At 39.7% G+C, this 12077-nt stretch overlaps 1 protein-coding gene across 4 annotated transcripts in view; it reads left to right on the forward strand.

Annotated features, from left to right (window-relative positions):
- The window catches only part of ABCD3 (ATP binding cassette subfamily D member 3), a 167289-nt gene that overhangs the window by 48502 nt on the left and 106710 nt on the right, over nt 1–12077 (forward strand). For 2 of the 4 annotated variants that reach the window (XM_045036226.1, XM_045036230.1), the window contains exons 2-3: nt 3189–3376; nt 4856–4961. The gene's annotated coding sequence lies outside the window, so the exon portion shown is untranslated. Of the gene's footprint in view, nt 1–3188; nt 3377–4554; nt 4697–4855; nt 4962–12077 lie in introns of all 4 variants that reach the window. The other 2 variants (XM_045036227.1, XM_045036228.1) reach the window with 2 other exon arrangements.

The raw sequence follows: 12077 nt of genomic DNA on the forward strand, positions 1-12077 counted from the left end.
GTTCCAGGAGATTTTTATTGATCCTTTCATATTTTCTTCATGGATAATCATGTCATAAATGAAAAAAAAAACAGTTTTATTTTTTCTTTTCCAATATGTATACCCTTTATTTTATCTTCTTGTCCTATTGCATTAGCCAGGACTTAAAGTGTGATATTGAAAAGAAATGGTGAGAGGGGACATCTTTACCTTATTCCTTATCTTAGTAAGAAAGTTTCTAGTTTTTACTTGTAGGTTTTTTGTAGATTAAAAAAAAATCAACTTGAAAAAGTTCTCTTTTCCTGGTGTGTGAGAGTTTTTATCACGAATAGATGTTGGGTTTTGTCAAATGCTTTCTTTGTGTCTATTTGACAAGATAATGTGATTTTTTTTCTTCTTTAGTCCTTGATGTAATGGGTTATGTTAACTGAGTTTTGAATGTTGGATCAGCTTTGCATCCCTGGAAGAAACCCCACTTATTGCAATTGGTCATGCTGTGTAATTCTTTGCTGAATTCAATTTGCTGATACTTTATTAAACTTTTTGTATCCATATTTAAGAGAGATGTTAGTCTTTGGTTCTCCTTTTTTGTACCATTTTAATTTGGGTTTGGTATCAGGACAATGTTGTCTTTATAAAATGAATTAGAAAATACTCTCTCCTCTTCTATTTTCTGAAAGTGATTATATAGAATGAGTGTTAATTGTTCTTTAAATGCTGGGTAGAGTTATCTAGTGAAACCATATAGACTTAGAGATTTCATTTGGGGAGGTTTCAAGATTACAAAGCCAATTTCCTTAATAGTTATGAGCTATTCAAATGGTCTATTTCATATTGACTAATTTATGGTTGTTTGAGCTTTTTGAGGAATTGGTCCATTTCATCTAAGTTGTCAAATTTATGTATGTAGAGTTGTTCATGATATTTTCTTATTATCCCTTTGATGTCTGTAGGGTCTCTAATGATATCTCCTGTTTCATTCTTGATATTGGTAATTTATGTCTTTCTTTCTTTCTTTCTTTCTTGTCAGTGTTGCTTGAGGTATGTCAATTTTACTGATCTTTTCAAAGAACCAGCTCTTTGTTTTATTTATTTTCTATTGTTTTTCTGTTTTAAATTTCATTGATTTCTGCTTTTACCCTTATTATTTATTTTATTCTACTTGCTTTGGGTTTATTTTGCTCTTTCATCTCTAGGTTCTCACGGTGGAAGCTTAGATTATTAATATAAGACTTTTCCTTTTTTCTAATGTATGTTTTTGGTGCTATATATTTCCTTCTCAGCACTGTTTGAGCCATGTACCCAAATTTTGATATGCTGTATTTCCATTTTCATTCAGTTCAATCAATGTATTTTTGTTTGTTTCTCTTGCAACTTCTTCTTTGACTTGTGTCTTACCTAAGTGTGTTGTTTGGTTTTCAAGTGTTTGGAAATTTTCTTGTCATCTTTATTGATTTCTAGTTTGACTCCATTGTTTTTGGAGAGACACTTTGTGTGATTTCAGTTTAGATTTGTCTTATAGCCTAGGATACAGTCTATCTTGGCATATGTTTCACAAGTACTTGTCAAAAATATGTGTTCTACTCTTGTTGAGCGGAGTGTTGTATCAATGTCTCTTAGATCTTATTGGCTGATGCTCTTGTTGAGTTCTTCTGTATCCTTACTAATTTTCTGTCTAGTTGTTCTATCAATTGTTAAGAAGGGGGCCTTGGGACACCTGGGTGGCTCAGTCGGTTGAGCATCCGACTTTGGCTTAGGTCATGATCTCATGGTTCATGAGTTCAAGCCCCACGTTGGGCTCTGTGCTGACAGCTTAGAGCCTGGAGCCTGCTTCGGATTCTGTGTCTCCTTCTCTCTCTCTACCCCTCCCCCACTCACATTCTGTCTCTCTCTCTCTCTCTCTCTCAAAAATAAACATTAAAAAAAAGAAAGGAACCTTGAAATTTCCATCTGTAACTGTAAACCTGTCTATTTCTCCTTGCAATTCTATCAATTTTTTTTCTTACATATTCTGGAGCACTGACATTGGTACATATGTTTGTTTTAATACACAGACTGTGGGGAAAGACTCAGCTAAAACAAGGACATGAACTTTGTCCCATGGAGTGACAGGCTGATATGACTATGCCAGGCACCTGAGAAGGACTAGCATTTAAGGTACAAAGGGCAAGTTCTTACTTCACTGGACAAACCATCACTTACCAGATGCCTCTCGATATTGCTATTTTCTGACTGAAATCTCTGAAATGAATCTCAGGATAGAAGTCTCCAAATTCTCCAATGCCACTTATGATTATCTTGAAATGGAGTCAACCCCACGGTTCTTAATAAGGGCTCTTAAAAATGAGTTTTTAAATGTGAACTGATGTATTTAACTCAACTAGGCATTATGATTTCCATTTTTCAAATAAGGATACTGATGCCCAGAACATTTCATAATTTGCCAGTGGTCACCCCACCAAGGTGACTGGGTCCAGTCCAGGAGCCTGTTTCCTCTTCACTCCAAGCGGTCCCTGCCGTTTGGTTCCCTGCTGTTCAGGAGACTGTATTTGCAAAGTCTGGGTGACTACTTTGTGCTAGGCTCCGAGGGGGATAGAGGAAAACAAGACAGGGGTTTTTGCTCTCAAGCACCTCACAATCTTAAAGCCTCAAGTGCTACCATTTAAACAGTAGTTTAATTCTTAACTGCTCACGTTTCTTGTTGTCTTCACCTATTCACCCTCAGCAGAGGAGGTAAAGCCGTGAAGAGATGGATTGTCTTTCCACGGTGTTGATGAATGACTTGGTGGAGTATAACGTGAGAAAACAGTCTGTACTCCACATTGCTTTAACAAGAAATGACTTGTTTCTTTAAATAGCCGATCCTTCTCGGTCACTTAAGGTATCATTTGATTTAACAAGTTTGACGTGCTACAGGTTTTGGGGGGAAACACACATTCGGTTTTAACCTTTAATCCGATGGCCGAGTTGAAGGAAGCTCAGTCCTGACAAGACTGTGTCCTGTGGCACAGGCTATGGGGAACTGATTGGGTCGCTGTTCGCCTTAACTTTCTCGACAGGTGTTTTGCTTGGCACACGACCTCCCTGGAAAACGTCTGGTCCAACAGGCCCTCACATAACCATTCCCCTCAAAGCAAATCCTGTCCCTGCCCTTTTACGCCTCGGTTCTCGCAGCCCACAGTTTATTTAAATCTTTCATTTCCTTTGAGGGTCAGAACCAGAGCCACAGCTGCCGCGAAGCCCTCCTATCCCAATCCAGCCTGTGGGGGTTTCCTCCCCCGTAGTACAGAATGGAACTTCCTGTACCCTCACTCAAAAACACAGGAAGAGCACAGCATAACGGTTAAGACTTCAGGCTGTTGCTTAGGCTTCTGGATTCAAGTTCATCACTTACTGGGTAAGTTATCTCAGCCTCAGTTTCTTCATCTGAAAATGGAGATCGACCCCACAGGTTAAATTAACTCCTAGGAAAGTGCTTGAGCAACCAAACGCCCGTCAAAAGCTGAATAGACAAACAGAATGTCATAGATACATACAAAGGAATATTATTCAGCCCTTCAAAAGAACAAAATTCTGTCACATGCTGCAATGTGGATGAACCTTAAGACATTATGCTAAATGAAAGAAACCAGACACAAAAGGACAAATACTGTGTGATTCCACTTAAACGAGGTAACTAGAATAGTCCAATACATGGAGACAGAAAGTAGAATAGTAGCTACCAGGAGCTGGAGGAAGGAGAGAAAGGGGGTTATTTTTTGTGGGGTACAGAGTTTCAGTTTGGGATGAGGAGAAAGTTCTGGAGATGGATAGTGGTGATGACTACATAGCAATGTGAATGTACTTAATGCCACTGAACTGTGCACTTAAAAATGACTAAAATGGCAAGTTTTAACAAAAAAAGTGCCTGATGGCACAAAGGCATTCTGGATTCTATTTTCCTGGCCATGGAAAATATTTATAATAATCTTCCAAAACCATTATATTTCAGCACCCCTATGTGTAAGTTATGAATCTTGGAGCAATCATTACCCACAAGTTGAGAAATGTCACCCTAATCCAACTTCAGGAGACATTTACCTATGTTGCTAAGCATTTATCTGGAAATTTTCATAAACAGTGGGGAAATACACACGCACACATACACACACACACACACACACACAGATTCCAATAGCATTTATAGTGCATAATCACAATTAAGAAAAAAGTTCTGGGGCACCTGGGTGGCTCAGTCGTTTAAGCATCCGACTCCTGATGTCAGCTCAGGTCTTGATGTCCAGTTTGTGCACTCAAACCCCATGTTGGGCTCCATGACGGGTGTGGAGACTACTTAAAAAAAGAAGAAGAAAAAGAAAAAATGAAGAAAGAAAAAAAGAAAAAAATTTCAGGAAAAAAAGGACTGGAAGGATATTCACCAAAATGACAGAAGCTATATTCATTTTCTCTTCACATTTAATATATATCTGTAGTTTTCAAATTGTAAGAAAGTGAGGAATTTTTAGAAGTGCAGAAGTTACTTTTACAATCAATCTCTCTCCCCTCACCCAGGCCTCCCCCTGCCTCTCTCTGCAGGAGGTCCTTCTCCTTTCCAAGCAGAATACCTCCCTGTGGGCCAGAGCCTGGGTAGAAATCTTTGTGGGATTGGCGATGGCCATCTATGACTTAAATGATGGCCTTGAAGTCCATGGTGGGCAATGAGTTCCTCAGGACAAAGGTGCGATATCAATTCAAGAGATCCTAAACTATATTTTAATTTGATAATAGAAACAATAAAAGCCTAAAAGTTTCATAAACACAGCTTTATCCTTTTCAAAGCAAATGTTAAATTACTAAGACATCTTAGATTTTATTCTCTTCTATTATATGTAACTAGCCCTGGGAAGACTGTCGATTCAATTCAGCGCATACTCATCACTTACTATAGATGAGGCAGTTTGAAGGAATGCAAAGCTGAACTTCAAACCACTGGAAGAGAAAATGTAAGTACACAAATAATAATATCACAGTTTGGAATATGGTCAACTCAGCAAAGGCAGTCAAATGCTGTAGGATGTCCATAATAATATTTTATACATTTAATACTTTGGAGTCATGATAAAGATTATAAATATAACTATTTGGGTTTTCTAAGTAGTCAATCAAATCTTTAACCATTAAAGAAATTCACTGGAACAAGTAAGGTTTTCAGTGAGTAACATTTCCATTTGATTTAATTTTCAGAGTTAAGCATCTCAGTCTGTAATGATTATTCTGAGCTGCTATAGAAGTGTAACTCATTCTTTGATTCTCTAACATTTTCTTCTCAGTAGATGTGCTCAGATAAATTATTTGACTTTGCTTCTATATTCCAAAACCTTTTTCTATGTGAAACTTACTCTGTTAAGATAAGATTAAATCTCCATTTCACAATTTAAGGAAAGTCTGATGCCCTCCCAAATGTGTCTGTCAAGCCCTTGGGTAAGACAGTGTGGGCATGCTACTGATGCGACCGCTTACCACTGTCACCTTGGATGGGTCACTTACTTCATTTTTCTGAGCCTTTATTTAACAATAGGCCTTGAGTGGTTGTGATAGTGTATGTCATCTACTACTCACTGTTGGTTTGCCAGAGACTAGAAGAGGTGGTCTGCAAAAAAAAAAAAAAGACACTGAAAGTTAGTCATTTCTGTTCTTATAAGTTCTTGGAGCCTCCGTTCCACCAAGCATGACACCAGGCTCTTATCTTGTCTCTCTTGCCTTCTTGCTCCTCCCAACTCTCCCTTTCACTCCACCCCTTCCCTTCAGGGTTCCCTGAAGATTTCCAGACTTTACTATTATGAAGAGCAATTCCATTTCTTGAACCCTTTTCACAAACTCAGTTTTTGGTTTACTTTTGCAAAGCCTTACCAATTAAGATACTCAATTCACAATGCAAATATAGGATCAGGTATTCATCAAACGTTACAGGAGAAAATAGCAACTTGTATTTTGCATGGATGAAGGTGTCAGCTGGACATTGTCAAAGGTATGTGATATTCACTTTTTGTAGATAATCCATGTTCATACAAAGGTAGCTGCAAAATAATTTGTAAGCAATTTATTCTGGGTGTATGCTAAGTTTTTCTAAAGATGTTTTGCATTTTAAAATAATTTTTAGGGAAGAACTTATTAGTAAAATACTGATTTGTGAAGTATATGTTGGCATATTATATTTTTTACAAGATCTTCCTCAGATGTTTATGAAAAAAGAATGTGTGGAATGACTTTAACTTTCCCTCTTACAGCTCATCATACTTTTTTTTTTAAGATTTATTTATTTATTTTGAGAGAGAGAGAGAGTGGGAGCATTAACGGGGGAGGCGCAGAGAGAGGCAGAGAGAATCCCCAGCAGGCTCCGTGCTATCAGCTCACATGGGACTTGATCTCATGAACTGTGAGGTCATGACCTGAGCCAAAATCAAGAGGCAGATGCTTAACCAACTGAGCCACTTAGGCACCTCATCACCACGTTTATTTGAAAGTACAGTCCATGTACAGAGCAAGACTTTGATCTCAGGTGTTTACACAATCTACATTTCCTCATTTGATGATCTGGGGTTATTTATTCTAGTCCCACAGTTTCAATTATATCTTCCACCTGAATCATGCACAAGTAGGTATTTCTGATTCATCCCCTAAGGGCAGCATCTGCTGGCTTCCTGCTGAACATCTTCCCTTGGTGTACATGCATCTCCAAACCAAACCATCCAGAGCAGAAGTCATCTTTTGACCCCAGACACCCCCACCTAGCGTTCCTACTCTACTCTGCCTCCTGTGGCCATCACCTTGAGTAAGTACCATCCTCTCAGTCAATCAAACTTGAAATCTGTGTAATCTCCAGGTTTCTCTAAAATTTCTTGTCAACTTGTTGATTCCATCTCCAAAATGCCTTTTGAATTTTTTCCCTTCTTTCTACTCTTAACCACTATAGCAACTACCCTCACGCAGGCCTCATGCATAGATCTCCTTTCACCTTTGGTCCTCTCCTACACATGGTGCCTAGGAAAGTGTTTCCATAGATTCCACAGTATGGTTGTTCTCTTTGCAATCCTCATATGACTTCCTATCCCATATAGAATGAAGTTCAAACCTTGTATTCAAAGCCCTTTAAATCTTGACCTCAGCCATGTTTTCAGACTCATCTTCAATTTATTCAAAAATATTAAGTCCACTATGTGCAAGGTGCTCTGCTGGGCCCTAATGGTGAGCAACACCAGACATAATTGCTGGCCTCACTGGGCTTCTTCGGGAATACGTTCCCCTGCATCTCTGAATTCAGTAGCCCCAAATCACTCATCGCTAGCCAGGTATGCTTTAGGCTTTCCTCTCTATAGGCTTGTCCTCTACCTGGAATGTCTTTTCCTTCCCCATAGTCACCTGTTGAATTCTTCAAAGACCTAAATCTTGCTTCTTCCAAAATGCTTCCCGGATTTCCTCTTCTGTTTATTCATTATGGTACAGAGTAAAAACTACAAACCTTGTAGCCAAAAAACAGTAGGTTCAAGGCCTGTTTCTGCTACTTATTGACCATGTAAACTGGAGCAGATGACATAGTTCTGCAAAGCCTGTTTCTGCATCTGTAAAATGGAGGCAACAGTATCTATCTCACATGGTTGTTCTATAGATTAAGTAATACAGATAAAGTAATATAAGGGCAGAAAAGATGGTCTCAGTCTATCTTTTATGTTATACATGTGTAGAAATGAATGGTTATCCCATCCCCGTAGAGGTGTTAATAATAAACAGTCCAGATAGATCACAGTTTTTCACCATGGCAGTATCACTTTACCTGCTTTTTGAGTTGAATATTGTTATCATATATTTAATCCTTACTCTGACCCAGTCATTGTATGGAATCTCATTTAATTATCGCCAATCCTATGAAGTATGCATTATCCCCTGTGTTTGATATTGCTTATTAGCAAAACAGCATCTATTTCCACCCTCTTCTGTGCTTTCCCTGGCATTAAAGGGCCTGGAGGTTAGGAACTACATTTCTGGATGCAATTTAAATTCTGCCAATAAGATACACTCAAGATAATTTGGAAACGGTAGAGAAGGTTGAGGGAATTCACCCAAAAGAGAGGCAGATACGATGGCTTGGGCAAATGTGAGTTTTTGCAGATCTGGTCAGACTCTCTGTTCTACCAGTAGTGCCCAGCCTTGGAGGCTATTTTTTCCAGTAGCTCCACATAAAGAAAATTTGGAGAAGCACTCTACTTGGCTCATTTTGTGTGTCTTAACTAACTACTTTGTTTATCCCATAACCGACCACTGTGGCCAAGGAAACAAAGCTCCCTAAGAATATGCAGCTCCATTTGGATCAAGTGGCCATAGAAGATAGAGGTACAGTTCCTCTAAATAAGTGGAGTAACACAGATACGGCCACTGAAGAATCATCTTGGCCTGAGTTTCTGAAAAAGCAGTCTTGCAAGCAGGTTGTTTGTTTAAGAAGGGATCCTAAGTAGTAGGAGTGAGAGTCTGGAGGAATAAGACAGGGAAGGGAAAAAAAATAACCCTAAAATTCCATGACGCATTATTGATTTGGCAATCACTGTGGGTAACTGGTACTCAATTCTGCCAGCATGTATTATTACTTTGATTTGTTAACTTGGCTGAAGGAAGAAACCTAGAGATTCTTACTTCACAGGTTGGGGGACCAATGTGAAGGCACTGTCAGCTACTAACTATATGTGTCCCAACTATACGCTCATAAATGAGAGAAATAACCGCAGGGTGGGTCCAACAGATCTACTGAACCCATAGTGAGACATATTTGAGCTAGGATTCCATTTATCACTTGGCCTCCCTATGACCCCATTTTAAGCAGAGAATAACAAAGGTACTTCAGGTCTCTTGATTCAGTATGAACACATAGCCCTGGTCCCTATATTCAACAGTTCTTAAAAAGTCTGACAATTCCTTTTTGCCAGTGCATATTTACCCGATGAACAGTCTTATATCCCTCTGGGAAAGGATCATGGTAGTGTTTATTATATACTTGCAGTAGCATTGCATTGTCTTTCCTCAAAGGGATCTACCTCTCCCTCAATGAATGGGCTTTGGGTCTGGGAAGTGACATACTTAGAAACTGGGTAAAGGGCTCTTTTTCTCTGAAGTAAGAGCTGGTGAAGATTTCTGTTCTCCAGCTCTCGATTTTTCTGTTTTATTATACAAGTCAAGTAACATTCTGGTTGGCTCTCCATCTGGCTCACCCCTAGGAACACCATGGTTTGTTGGCTAATTCCTGAGGGTCAAAGCATACTGAGTACTACTTACTATAGCCTTGCTGCCCATTAGGACGTATGCCCCCTTTATTCTAACAGGTAAACACTGCCATTGGTGTCTGCCATTCCAGAATCCTACCATTTCCTCGATAGTAGGAATCTCAGTTTCATGGCAACATCTTCTGTCAACCCCAGCCTATACAAGACAGCTGCCACAGAGCTTCTCAAATTAACTGGTATCCCTTAGCAATGCGTTCCTCACCGCGTTAGTGAGAGAAGGGTCCTCTGGTTCCTCCTGGGGAACGCTGTCAAGTATCGGTTTCTCTGATCACAGATAATAACCTCATTCTAATATTCTTATATCCCCCAATCTTCAGACCCCTTCCTCAGCACTATGCCAAGTCAGTTTCAGCACCTCCATCTCATTTATCCTAGGCTATCAGAGTGTGCAAGCTTCAAAGAGCCTTCTCAGCAGCATGTTGGACACATTACTGGTGTCCTTGACAGAACACCAAGCTCCAAGTCATGGAGAAGTACTCCCAATATCAATGAGCTATACTCCACCCAGCTTTCTATTCCTGCCTCCCACCACCATCCTCAATCCAGTATGCTCAAGATCCCTGCACATGTGTCCCCCAGATTCCTAAAATATTCCTATTAACTAGGTCCTGCAATTTTGGGGCTCCTAAGCCCTTCTTCTTGGCACAAGAACGGTATTTCTGCTCAGGGGGCTATGAAGTCTTACTGTAGTAGTCAGCCTGAGGAAGAAAAGTATTGTCTAGAGAAAAACCTGCCTCAGGTGTGATCTTTCAAATGTCTCCAGACCGGGAGAAGTTGCTCTCTTCTACAAAGGTCAAGAGCTAGTGAATAGAGAGCTGGTCTCAGTTGCCACTATGGAAAAAGGTAGTCCACTTCATTTATTGTAGATCTGTGAGAAGCTAGCTCTCCTCCAATGGACTGACATTGGCAGGGATGGTCTATATACCTTCTGGCCAGGTTTGTGCCATGTGGGAAGTTCATAAAAGGATATAAAATCCTGGGGCACATGGCTGGCTCAGTTGGTGTAGAGATTACTTTAAAAAATCGGGGCGCCTGGGTGGCGCCATCGGTTAAGTGTCCGACTTCAGCCAGGTCACGATCTCGCCGTCCGGGAGTTCGAGCCCCGCGTCAGGCTCTGGGCTGATGGCTCAGAGCCTGGAGCCTGTTTCCGATTCTGTGTCTCCCTCTCTCTCTGCCCCTCCCCTGTTCATGCTCTGTCTCTCTCTGTCCCAAAAATAAATAAAAAACGTTGAAAAAAAAATTTAAAAAAAAAAATAAAAAAATAAAATCTTAGGGGAAAAAAAGAATATAAAATTCTAACATAAGAACAAAGGAAATATTTATATTCAAGTTTATTAAATACTCCCCCCAAAAAAGAGGATACCAAACTTACAGGACTAAGTACACCTTGAAGCAGAGTTCATACTGGTCACATTTTATTCAGAACATGTAGCCTGAAGTCAGGACACAATACAGGCAGATAAGGAGAAGGCCTTGAGTAAGCAGAGGAGCTTAGATGCATTGTTTTAGATTTTTGGCTAAGGAAAAAAGAAAACTTAGAAATGGATCTTTAGTGCTTTTCATTGAAATGATAGTCACAGTTGCCTTGCCTCCACTGTAGCACTGAAAAAGTCCTCCAACCTGTGGTAATTCCCAACCATGTGCAGACGCTGTGATTGGTCTCTGTATGTGAACAGGTGAGCGGCTATGAAAAAAAATTAGTGAATTTAGAATTCTGTGTGTGTGATGATTTTTTTGAAATCTTCTTATTTAAAATCTAGCTTAGGGAAGAAAAGCATCATTTGTATTTTAATTGAAAATATTCAGGACTGAGGAATTTGCGGAATTTGCCCCAAAATATTCTTTTCAATAATTTAGTTGTACTGCAAGCAGTTTAAGCAAAGCTGTTTGGATTTACTGTTGTTTTTAATTTTTTTTTCAACGTTTATTTATTTTTGGGACAGAGAGAGACAGAGCATGAACGGGGGAGGGTCAGAGAGAGAGGGAGGGAGACACAGAACCGGAAACAGGCTCCAGGCTCCGAGCCATCAGCCCAGAGCCTGACGCAGGGCTCAAACTCACGGACCGCGAGATCGTGACCTGGCTGAAGTCGGACACTTAACCCGACTGCACCACCCAGGCGCCCCATGGATTTACTGTTTTGAGAACAGTTAGGCCCTCTACAGAAAGAATCCAGTAATTGTGACACCATCTTAAGCATTTTCCTGATGAGAGGGAATCAGATCCCTAAGGCTTGACCCTGGGCGAGAACTTACCCAGGTAGTTAAATTCTTTGCTTGGAATAGGGATGGGGTGAAATAATCCTTACCTTAAGAAATTTGGAACAAAGAGGGGACTGATACAGTATCTGGAACAAAGGTGGGCCTAAGATTCAAAGGAAAGACGTAAGTGTAATTATAGGGTAATATATAGTACAAAGTAAATATTGTTTTTTCTTTTCGTGAAAGCAGTTTAATAGGCGATCAATCATGGATCTAATCACTGGCATCTGCAAAGGGTGAGGAGTTCAAAGATAATCAGCATTTGCCTTATAATCTTGCGTATTTTTGTAATATGTTTTATATGCATTTTTCATGGTTCACAAATGTGAGGCCAGACACCTGCTTTCTTGACCTGCTTTGAAAACATAAGCAGAACTATAGTTGTATTAGTTGCATTATTAACTTAGCTCCACACACCATTTTGTTCCCAACTTATCTAGTATCTGATCTTATCAGGCCCCAAATTGCCTCATTGTCCAGAAGAATGCATACTTCCAGATTGTTTGAGGCCCTCCTTCTAAGGTTTCAA

Source organism: Felis catus, chromosome C1 (assembly GCF_018350175.1).
Source record: "Felis catus isolate Fca126 chromosome C1, F.catus_Fca126_mat1.0, whole genome shotgun sequence".
Lineage (NCBI taxonomy): Eukaryota > Metazoa > Chordata > Mammalia > Carnivora > Felidae > Felis > Felis catus.